Here is a 10184-nt window from a genome sequence, read left to right as displayed (position 1 = left end):
AGGGAATTTATTGTGGATGGGAAAGTAAGGCTCTTTTTTTACTCCTTTACCTTATGCCCTTCTGCTCTGAGTCAACCTCTTCTTTTCTACGGGGGTTAAGAACTAGGCTTCTCTTCTATCTCTCAGGATGATGTGTTACTAAACTGTAGTTGCCTAGGATTGTTGAGTTTAAGCCTCAGTTCAGTTCCTACTACTTCCGTATGTTGACCGTTGATCCCGGAACTTTGATATTGTGATGTTGAGTGGTTATGCCACCATTTTGCAGGATGCCTCAAATCATTTTGAGCATTTACAGCCGTTATGTTGTCCGAGTCATCCCAGGTTTCTAAATAGTCGGATGCACTTGCAAATCTTTCCTCCATGTTCCTGTTGTATTTTTGGGCCAGATTAAGCACACTAATCGGTGTGTTGAGGTACTCCGTTGCCTTGACGTGTATGTCGAAGTTAGTATTATGACCCTAGGTGTCCTCGAGAATTTAGCAATGCTTTCGTATCCCCAGTGTGATGATTCTGGCCATCATTCTTGAAAGCATCCCGTGATGCCATTTAGTAGTAGGTATTCTACTCCTGGGTTTTGAGCCCAAAATTCACCCTACTTACCTCATGTTGATAGTGTTGCTATTTCCTTTAGGATATTAGTAACCTTTGCGATAGTCCTCGAGGTTCGTGGTACATCCCTCTTCCAATTACCATGAACCATTCTTGGCAGGAGTTCTTTTGAATCAAAAATATCACAACTAGAGTGCTCTTGATGAGTTCTCCATTCTATATTGTGAATCTGCCAGTTCTACCCTTTCCGCATGAGTTATCCGGAAGAAATGTTGAGCTTCGCTCGACATACTAATCTATGCATCCACAACTCAGAAAATCGTATGTTCCTCTGAGTTGTTCTCTTTAGTTGATTTCTGACCTTCGTCTATCAATTGATAGTTAAGAGTATGCGTGCATTCGTTTGTCGATGCCCATTACTCTTGGGGTCCGTCAAGCCATTCTATTCCAGAATGACTAGGAGAAACAAGCTCCGGTGCCTCATCCATTTCTAGGATTGGGTCAAAGTAGTTGTATTCCGCAGATCAAATGCCAATCCAGCTTTTGATTCTATTCTACCCTGAAGTATCGCCCTCTTGATGTCAGGAATGTCATGATAATTGCACCAACTCTTATAAATTCTTGATGCAGTGATACTTCTCGCCATCATCATTCGCTCCTTGGTTCCGTGTTGTTGCAACCGGAGTACCGACAAGTGTACTGTGATGTGCGAAATCAATACTCCTAGCAACGCCATTGCTTGGTAGTTAATGGGCAATACTCTCATTCTTAGCGTGATGGTTATTGAACTATCATTCTAAGATTGATCGTGCTACCTAGTCCTTATTTCAGGTGCACTCTTCGATCAATGAGTTATGATTGTGTCAATCCCTCGCTCTTTTGATCATATCGTCTTGCCTTGAAAAACAAGATTTTTCTCGAGCTTAGCAACTTATCGGTGGTTCGTGATTTTCCGGATATCTTCTCGGAAGTGTTACCAGGTTGTCACTTGACCGCTATGTTGAGTTCGTGATAAAGTTGGTTTTCCTCCAAACCACCATTCTCCAAGAATATGTGTTGGATACCCCTGAGCTAGTTGGTTAAGCCAAACAACAACTTAGAGAGTTGGAAGGTAAAAGCTTGTCTGACTTAGTTCATGTTAAGGGATATCTTTTGTGTGTGTGTGTGTGTGTTGAATAAAGATGATATCTCCATCAATTGGTCCTCGTGATCAGTTGTTGGATCTATTGCCTTGTCAAAACTTTGACTTGAGTACGGGCTATCGTCAAGTCAAATTAGAACCAACGATGTTCGTAATGTTGTCTTACTCATGGTTGTTTCCTCAAGCATACACCATTATATCCTTTGGGTCTGACCAATGCTATCATCTTGTTCATTTAATTGTGGAATTCCATCTATATGGAAGCCTGGATGGATTGTTGTTGAGCCCATTGACAATATTTTCATCCTGTCCATGATTCATATTGAACATCTAAGTTCGTGTTGGAAACTTTTGAAAGCATTTTCTTCATGCTAGCTCATGAAGCATATGTTTGGATGAAAGAAGTGACTGCCTCTAATTCATGTGCATTTGATGCAAGTTGCCACCGTGAATTCGAGAAAGTCTATTTTTGCCTCCTCTGGAATCATCCCAAGTTAGTCATGCATGTGTGAAGTGCTCTATGGTTTGATAGGTTGGCCGCCTCCACTCCATATGTGTTCCTAGCACACCAAGCCACTGATTGATTTGTTCGAGCGAAAAGGAGTTGATGTGCGAATACTAGTTCATGTACACGATTCCAATATCCTCGATGATGGTTCCCAACTAGAACTCGGTAGTGTTTTGTTGTAAGACTACCATGTGGTCATGCTTGTCTGGGATGGCGTGTTCACATGTTTGTAGCAGAACTAGCTCATGTTTTGGAGCTTACTATCGTAGTTCATTTCTTGAGAATTTTGCAACGTCATCTCGTCGATTTGTGTTGCAATTCTTCCTTTTAGACATGATGAGTCTGGAATATCCTGACACCAACCAGATCTGAATCTCAGGAAGATATGATGGTTGGAATGTTTTCCCAAGAACTATAATATTGGTCTCTCTATAACCCGGTAAAGTGGATGTCGTGGCCAACACACCCAGCCGGAAGATCTATCATTGTAGTATCTTGATTGAGGAAGTTGGCCACCTCCCCATAAGGACTTCGTAAGATTTACTCCGGCAGTTGTTCCTTATGGATTCTTGTGCTCCCGAAGTCCGACCTTTTTACTTGATGTTCTAGATACCAAACCATATCTATAAATGGGGTACGCTAGCACATCAAGGAGAACATTAGAAGCGGAGTGCTAAATGTCTCTCGGTCGATCATCCAGATTTGCTTCTTGGCATTGCTAAGGAAAAATCTGAGAAAGTGATGTCCTCCTTTGCATCTGCATCCTCCATCACCGTTCATCATGGTAGTATGATGTGTTGCCAGGATCCTCGGCACGGATGTTGGTAAAACCTTGATGAATACGGAAATGCTCAAGTTCTTGAGAGCATGCTCAGTCACTGGGTTATATCCTCGGTATCAATTGGAATGTGCCTTCCATTGCCGAGTTGTCCTATAACTCTAGTTTCCTCTCCAAACTGAGTATGCCATTCTTTCGAACTCATTCAAACGATCAATCATGATTTTCCTTAGGCTGGTATAGAGAGTTTCAATGATCTCTATATCAAAAGTAATTCTTTTTGCCACTTAAGGGAATAATTCTACGAGTCACCTTCCTCGAGGTGCCCCATTATGGAATCATAGTAATTCATCCCCTTGCTACCCTGAAACCATGCATCATTCTTCTTAAGCGTGGAATTGTTGCCCACCAAATCGAACTTCGTCATTGTTTCTTCCATCCCTCTTGATGTGTGTTTTGTGTCTCAACTCGAGATGTTTCAACATCTCATTCTACGAGTTGATCTTGAATAGCTCGATCTTCGAGAAGATCAATCCCAGTAGAGTTTCTTTCCGTCGTCGTCGCGTGGATGAAGATCTCAAAAGCGAGGATGTCAAGATCAACATGATGCAACGAATCAACGTTCTTATGAAGTGCAGTTGGTTCATGAAGATTGTGATAGTTCGAGTCCCCTCGTCCTCTTACCCTACATCCTGAATCTCAGGACGAGATTCTTGTTTAGTGGGGGTGAGTTGCCAAAACCCTAGAATAATTGTTAGTAATTAGTGGCATTGCATCCATGCATCATGTCTAAAATTTATTTGAATTTGAAACGGGGACTATTGAAACCCTAGCACAGATGAATCCAACTAGGTTTAAATAAAAAATCATTTTCAATGAACCCAAAATTCCTTTGGAAAAGTTCATCATTTTTGAATTGGTCTAGAACCTCTGCCAAAATGGTGCACATTTTCCTCGGTCACTTTGGATTTTTGAATGAATTCATAAAGTATTTGAATTTGGGCATTTAATTGCTATAAATAATTAAAATTCCCAAATAATTCTGAAAGTGGTTGAGGGCTATTGGAAATATTTTCAAAAGTGCCCACAATTATTTTTAGGGTTTTTGAAAATGACTTAGCATTTTATTTAAGTCAAAACAATTACAGAAAAAATAGAAAACAGAAACTAAATTAGGAAAGAGAGGGAGAGAGAAGTTACCTGGCCACCTACCTGGCGCAGCCCACCTGGCAGCCCACTGGCCGGCCCAGCATTGTGTTGGCCCATGCCAGCCACCTGCTTCCTCTCGCTAGGCAGGCAGAGAGGAGCGCGCCCGCGCATGCCGAGCTCGCCAGGTAGCTCCCTGGCCGCCTGCCCCGCTTGGACAGCGTGGCCACACCTCGAAGCCACTCCTCGGCACCGCCGCCCTGACCCCGCCGACACCCCCATTCTCCCCCTGGCTCTCTCCCTCGTCCTCTCCCGCTATGGCCGACGCGCCCGTAAGCCACCGCCGCCGTAGTCGACGCCAGACCCCTCGCCGTGCCTGCGAGCTCCGCCTCGACGTCCTCGACCTCCTCGGTTTGCCACACGTAGCTGACGCGCCCCTCTGCCCTCACCGAGCTCGTCCCCGATTGACGTCACCGGAGATCCCCCTCGATGCCCCGAGTGCCTCAGGCCCTCCCTGAGCTCGTCGTCCACTCCATGAAGATCGCCGTGAGCTTCTGCCCGTCATCCCCCCTCTCTGTTCTCTTCCCTATGCACCGTAGCCACCGCACCGAGCTCACCCACACGCGCCGCCGCCTGCGCTTGCCGCCGATGCGCCCCCGGTGACCATTTGGTCCACTCGACGTGTCCATCGCCCTCGCTGCATCGTGCATGCACATACTAACGCTTCAGCTCGCCCGCACACGCACGGTAGCGCCGCTCGCGCCTCACCCAAGCTCCGGCCGCCGCGGCCGAGCCCCTCGCTGTCGCCTCCGGCCACCCCAGGCCCGACTGGCGCCACTGCCCGACGCACGCTGGTCTGGGCTCTCAAACGAGCCCAGCCACGCTGCGAACGGGGAACCACAGCCCGTGCCCGAGTGCCCCACCGCGTCTGTTGCCGCCGGTGGCTAAACGCCGGCCTAACCCCGTTTAGGTTAGTGCAAATGATGCCCCAGGTCACTGACAAGCGGGCCCAGCCCGGCTAATTAAGTTAGGTTAGTATTAACTAAAGCTAGGTTAGTTTAGTTAGACACTGACACGCGGGACCCACTGGTCAGATTTAACCTAGACCCGCCCTGTTGACTTGATGATGTCACACCGACATCATGCTGACACAATAAACATTTCTGGGATTTTAAATAAATTAGAAACGATTTATTTATTTTAGAAAATAGCCAAAACTTCTAAAAATCATATTAAATCAACCGTAGCTCAGAATGAAATAAATTATATATGAAAAAACGATCAGAAAAATCCAATCTATCCATCTGTACCATTTTCATGCATGTTAGAACAACTTTTGGCTACTGTTTAGGACAAATCAAATGAATGGCATTTAAATAACCATATGTGGAGTTTGAATTTGAACCTTGGGTTCAAACCAACTACACTTAATTGTGTTGCTAGTTGCATTAGGCCAAATCACATCATATTGCCATGTCATAATCATGCATCATAATTGTTGCATTGCATTGATAGTGTTCTTCCTTGTTTGCCAGTGTTTGTCCCCTCTTGATAGACGTGGTCCCGATGATGTGATCGATGACACTAATGAAGAACTATACTATCTTCAGAAGTGCCAGGCAAGCAAAACCCCCTTGTTCATTCTGATACAATCCCACTCTCTCGCTCCTGCTCTCTTTTACTGCATTATGACAACAATGATTCAACTGTTACATGCTGCGGTAGTTGAACCCCTTTCCTCTGCATGACCTGTCATTGCCACAGTAAATAGATGAAACCCACTAGCATGAGTAGGAATTGTTTGAGCCCTAATGTGCATACTCATTCATGCTTGTTGTCATGCCTGCTACTGCTTAGAGTTGAGTCAGGTCTGATTCATCGGGAATGAATTGGAACGTGGTGAACATGTCCTACCGTTGAGAGCTAAGTGTGTGAACACGATTTGGTAAAGGTAGCAGTGAGAGGCCATGTAGGAGTACATGGTGGGTTGTCTCATTGCAGCCGTTCTCAGGAACTGAGTTATGTGTTTGTGATCCATGAATAGTTACTACCACACATTGGGTTCCGGTAACTCAGCCCCTCTTGGCTTATTAATCAACTCGATCTCTGTCCAGGAGTTGCAACTAGTTTCTGGTGTTTGTAGGTAGTGTTAGTAGTCTACCAAGTGGCACCCGGTACAAGTGGGCTTGGGACAGACTAGGCACAGTGGCACGATGTACCAAGTGGCACCCGGATGGTGGGCTTGGGAACCCTACACACATTGTTTGGGGCCGTGAGCGACACCCCGGTCGGATCTCCTTGCGGATGGAACCCGAATAGGCGATAAACCTGGACGAGAGACTTGTGTGGTTAGTCAGGCCGTGGCCGACTCCCAAGCCAGGCTTCCGCTTGAAGGTTGCCGAGGTACATGAGTGTACATGGTGGTAAGTGGCGAGAGCGTGTGTGAAGAAGTGCACCCCTCCAGGGTTATCATTATCTATTCGAATAGCTGGATTCCTCGGATATGGAAACTTGGACCCCTTGCATAGTTCATAGACAAGTGAAAGTGGATACTCTAAAATGCGCAAGATAAGCGTGAGTGTTATGGATGACATTCTGTAGGGAGACGGGAGCGGATCCATTGTGGTGTATTGATATGGTGAATATGTGGACTCGTGTGCGCCACCTCAAAAGAGTTACTTGCAGTCATAGTTTAGGATAGCCACCGAGTCAATGCTGGCTTGCTGCACTTAAACTCCACCACCCCTTTCTTGATACTGATGCATATGTAGCTAGTTCTGATGTAAGTCTTGCTGGGTACATTTGTACTCACGTTTGCTTAATTTATGTTTTTGCAGAGAGGCTTCAGTCTCACTAGTAGTTCCGCATGGACTTCGACATTTAGCTCGTTACCTCAGCTACGATCTTGTACCCTTGGGAGGGTCTTGTAGATAGTCAGGCTTCTCAGCCTTCTTCATTTGTAGTTGTCTGTACTCAGACAAGTTAAGCTTCCGCATGTGCTTGTTGCTTGTATGCTCTGTATGTTGGGTCATGAGACCCATGTTTGTAATATCTCGCTCCTCGGAGCCTAATGAATAAATACTCTGAGTCGTAGAGTCTTGTTGTGATGCCATGTTGTATTGCACATATTGAGCATATTGTGTGTATGACTGAAATGCTTGGTATGTGTGGGATCTGACAACCTAGTTGTTTATCCTTGGTAGCCTCTCTTATGGGAAAATGTAGTCTTGTGCTTCCATGAGCCATAGTAGTCCGCTACAGCCGGGTTCACCGGAGTCCTGCTAGCCCAGCACTACTGCTCTGGAACACTTGACTAGCCGGCATGTGATTCACTTCGTTCCTGTATCTGTCCCTTCGGGGAAATGTCACACGGTGACATCTGGAGTCCTGCCTAGCCTGCTACAGCCCAGTTCACCGGAATCCTGTTAGCCCAGTGCTACAGCCCGGATTCACACGCTGCTGACCGACATGCTCGATGTTGATTCATGTATGCCTGTCCCCGTAAGTTAGTGCCACTTTGGGTTCACGACTAGTCATGCTGGCCCGGGTTCTCTATCATATGGATGCTAGCGACACTATCATATACGTGAGCCGAAAGGCACAAACGGTCCCGGGCCATGGTAAGGCGACACCCGTGGGAATACCGTGCGTGAGGCCGCAAAGTGATATGAGGTGTTACCGGCTAGATCGGTGTGACTTGGTATCGGGGTCCTGACAAGAAACTAAACAGGTGGCATTACAGTACATGTATAAACTAAGCAGATGACATGTATGATGTCAAAAGTAGGCAATGGAAGGCAACATATGCATGATATGACTAACATCATCATGCCAAGGTCGAGCAAATACCTTGGGGGGTAAATAGGAGTGGTCAGCGGCGTCTGAATCCGCCTCTGAACAGATATCTTCCTATGGATTACAATCTGGAGAGGGGTGGGGAGGGTTTGCCATTGAACCCACCATGGAGCGATGTCTGCATGACATTGTATTGCCGCGCAAAACTCTTCTATTTTTCTCTACATGTTCAGCATGACTGTGTACAATATCTGACATGCATACGAAAAAATATGGTGAGATTATGTAAGGAGAGCATGCAGAAATTTAGAGTGATGGTAACGACCAGTGGATCGACATTTTTCCATTGAACCAAAATAGCCCTAATGGATCAACGTGAATGTATAGTAATAACTGATGCAACAAGTGTACAACCTCTTTGCCGTAGCCGTGTCGACCTCAGCATCATTGGGTTGGTCGCTGAAGCAGTTGAGGCAGAGGTGGTTGTCGGAGGTGTGGAGGAAGATCTGAGGAATCTGTAGACGGCGTCCAGGGCACTGCTCTGTTGTGATGGATCGTTCTGTCGTTGGAACAGCTCCGGTGAGCCGTAAGACGTCAAGGCTGAAGTAGCACAAGACAGACATCGTCAATCTCAAGTGGGATTCTAATAGCATCTCCAATAGATGATGTAAAATGGATGTAAAATTAACATCACCAAAAACCACCTGACTACAATAGATGAGGTAAAAACTGTTGACTCCGAACTTAACTGTCGAAACTGAAATTTACTGTGGAATCTGAATGCTACTGTCGAAACTGAACGCAATGGTAGCAGAGAGGCACTTGACATGTAGTTTAGGGAGGGACTGCAGTTCATCTTCAACCTGCACCCCCCTGAGCCGCCAGCCACCACCGGCCGAACCCCCGGCCCCAGCGCCGCCTCGCCGCCCCGAAACAACTCGCCACCGCCGCCCCAGCCAGCCCTCTAGGCCCCGCGCCCCACCCTGAACCCTAAGATAGATAGTGGGGTACCTCTCCGGTGAGCCCCCGTCCCCGCTGTGGGTGGTTCTTCCTTAACTCCGGCGATCCCCCCCAACCCCTGAAAATCGACTGACCCAAAAGTCGATTCAGTCGACTGAAGTGTGGCTTAATCGGAGCAGAGCAGCAGCACAAGCGAGGGGGAGAGCAGCAGCAGCTGGGCGAGCGAGCGAGCGAGCGAGAGCCGGAGCAGCGGCAGCAGATCCGGCTGGTATGGACACCGCCGCCGAAGGGGCCTCGCACTGGGGGAGAGCCGCCGTGGAGATGTCGCCCGCGGCGCCGGCTTCATGGTAGCCGCTCCATGGGGGTGCGGGATGGAGCACCGTCGGCACCGGGAGGTCAAGTTAAGGAGAAGGTGCGATGCGATGAGTGTACAACCTCTTTGGTGGCGCCGAGTAGGCCTCAGCTTCGTCCGAGGAGTCGGTGAGGATGCTACGGTTCCGGTGGAGCAGGTTAAGGCGGTGCTGTGGGGATGGAGCAGTCGCGATAGATGAGGCGATCATTGGAGTAGCTCCTTGGAGGTGGAGGACGGGGCGGCTGAACCAGCGGGATGGCGAGATGGATGACGGATCCTCATCCGGGGAGGTGGACGAGGGACGTCGAGCTGTTGCGGTGGATGACGTCATCGGGGAAGAGGCTCCGGCTGGGCAGCGGTGACGTGGCGGACGGAGGAGGGTGGGGTTTCGCGGCTGGAGCGGAGAGGTTATGGAGGCCTGGGATTTCGAATGGAGAAAAGGGGGTGATGGGAGGGGGTGAAGCATGACTTAGGGACGCGCTTGTCCAAAATGTAGGGTGTGTTACAAAAGTACCCCCCCACCGATTTGAACTAGCGGCCCTTTCGGCTCAGGGTTAGAAGGGGGATTTCGCGTGTCGGGATTTGGCAGCTGGAGGGAGTTTTCGTGCGCGTTGTAATTTCGGGATAGCAAGGCGCGGGTTGTGAAGGCGCCAATTTTGGGAGCACGATATCTGAATTTTCGGGATATAACAAGACGCGGGTTGAATTTTAGGGACAGGCCTAACGTGTAGTAATATTGTACTTGTACGTACCAAATCAATTCACACTTCCCTCAACCAAAAAGAAAACAAAAAAATAAAACTATTCACACCACACAAAGAGAGAGTCTTGTCCCGTTTTACTATACAAATGCTATTCAAAGCTACTCCCTCCTTCTATCTATATAGGGCCTAATGCGTTTTTTGATGCTAACTTTGACCAAATATTAGAGCAATGATATATGACATGCAACTTA

This window comes from Triticum urartu, chromosome 4 (genome assembly GCF_003073215.2).
Source record: "Triticum urartu cultivar G1812 chromosome 4, Tu2.1, whole genome shotgun sequence".
NCBI classification, from domain to species: domain Eukaryota; kingdom Viridiplantae; phylum Streptophyta; class Magnoliopsida; order Poales; family Poaceae; genus Triticum; species Triticum urartu.
This window is presented reverse-complemented; position numbering follows the sequence as displayed.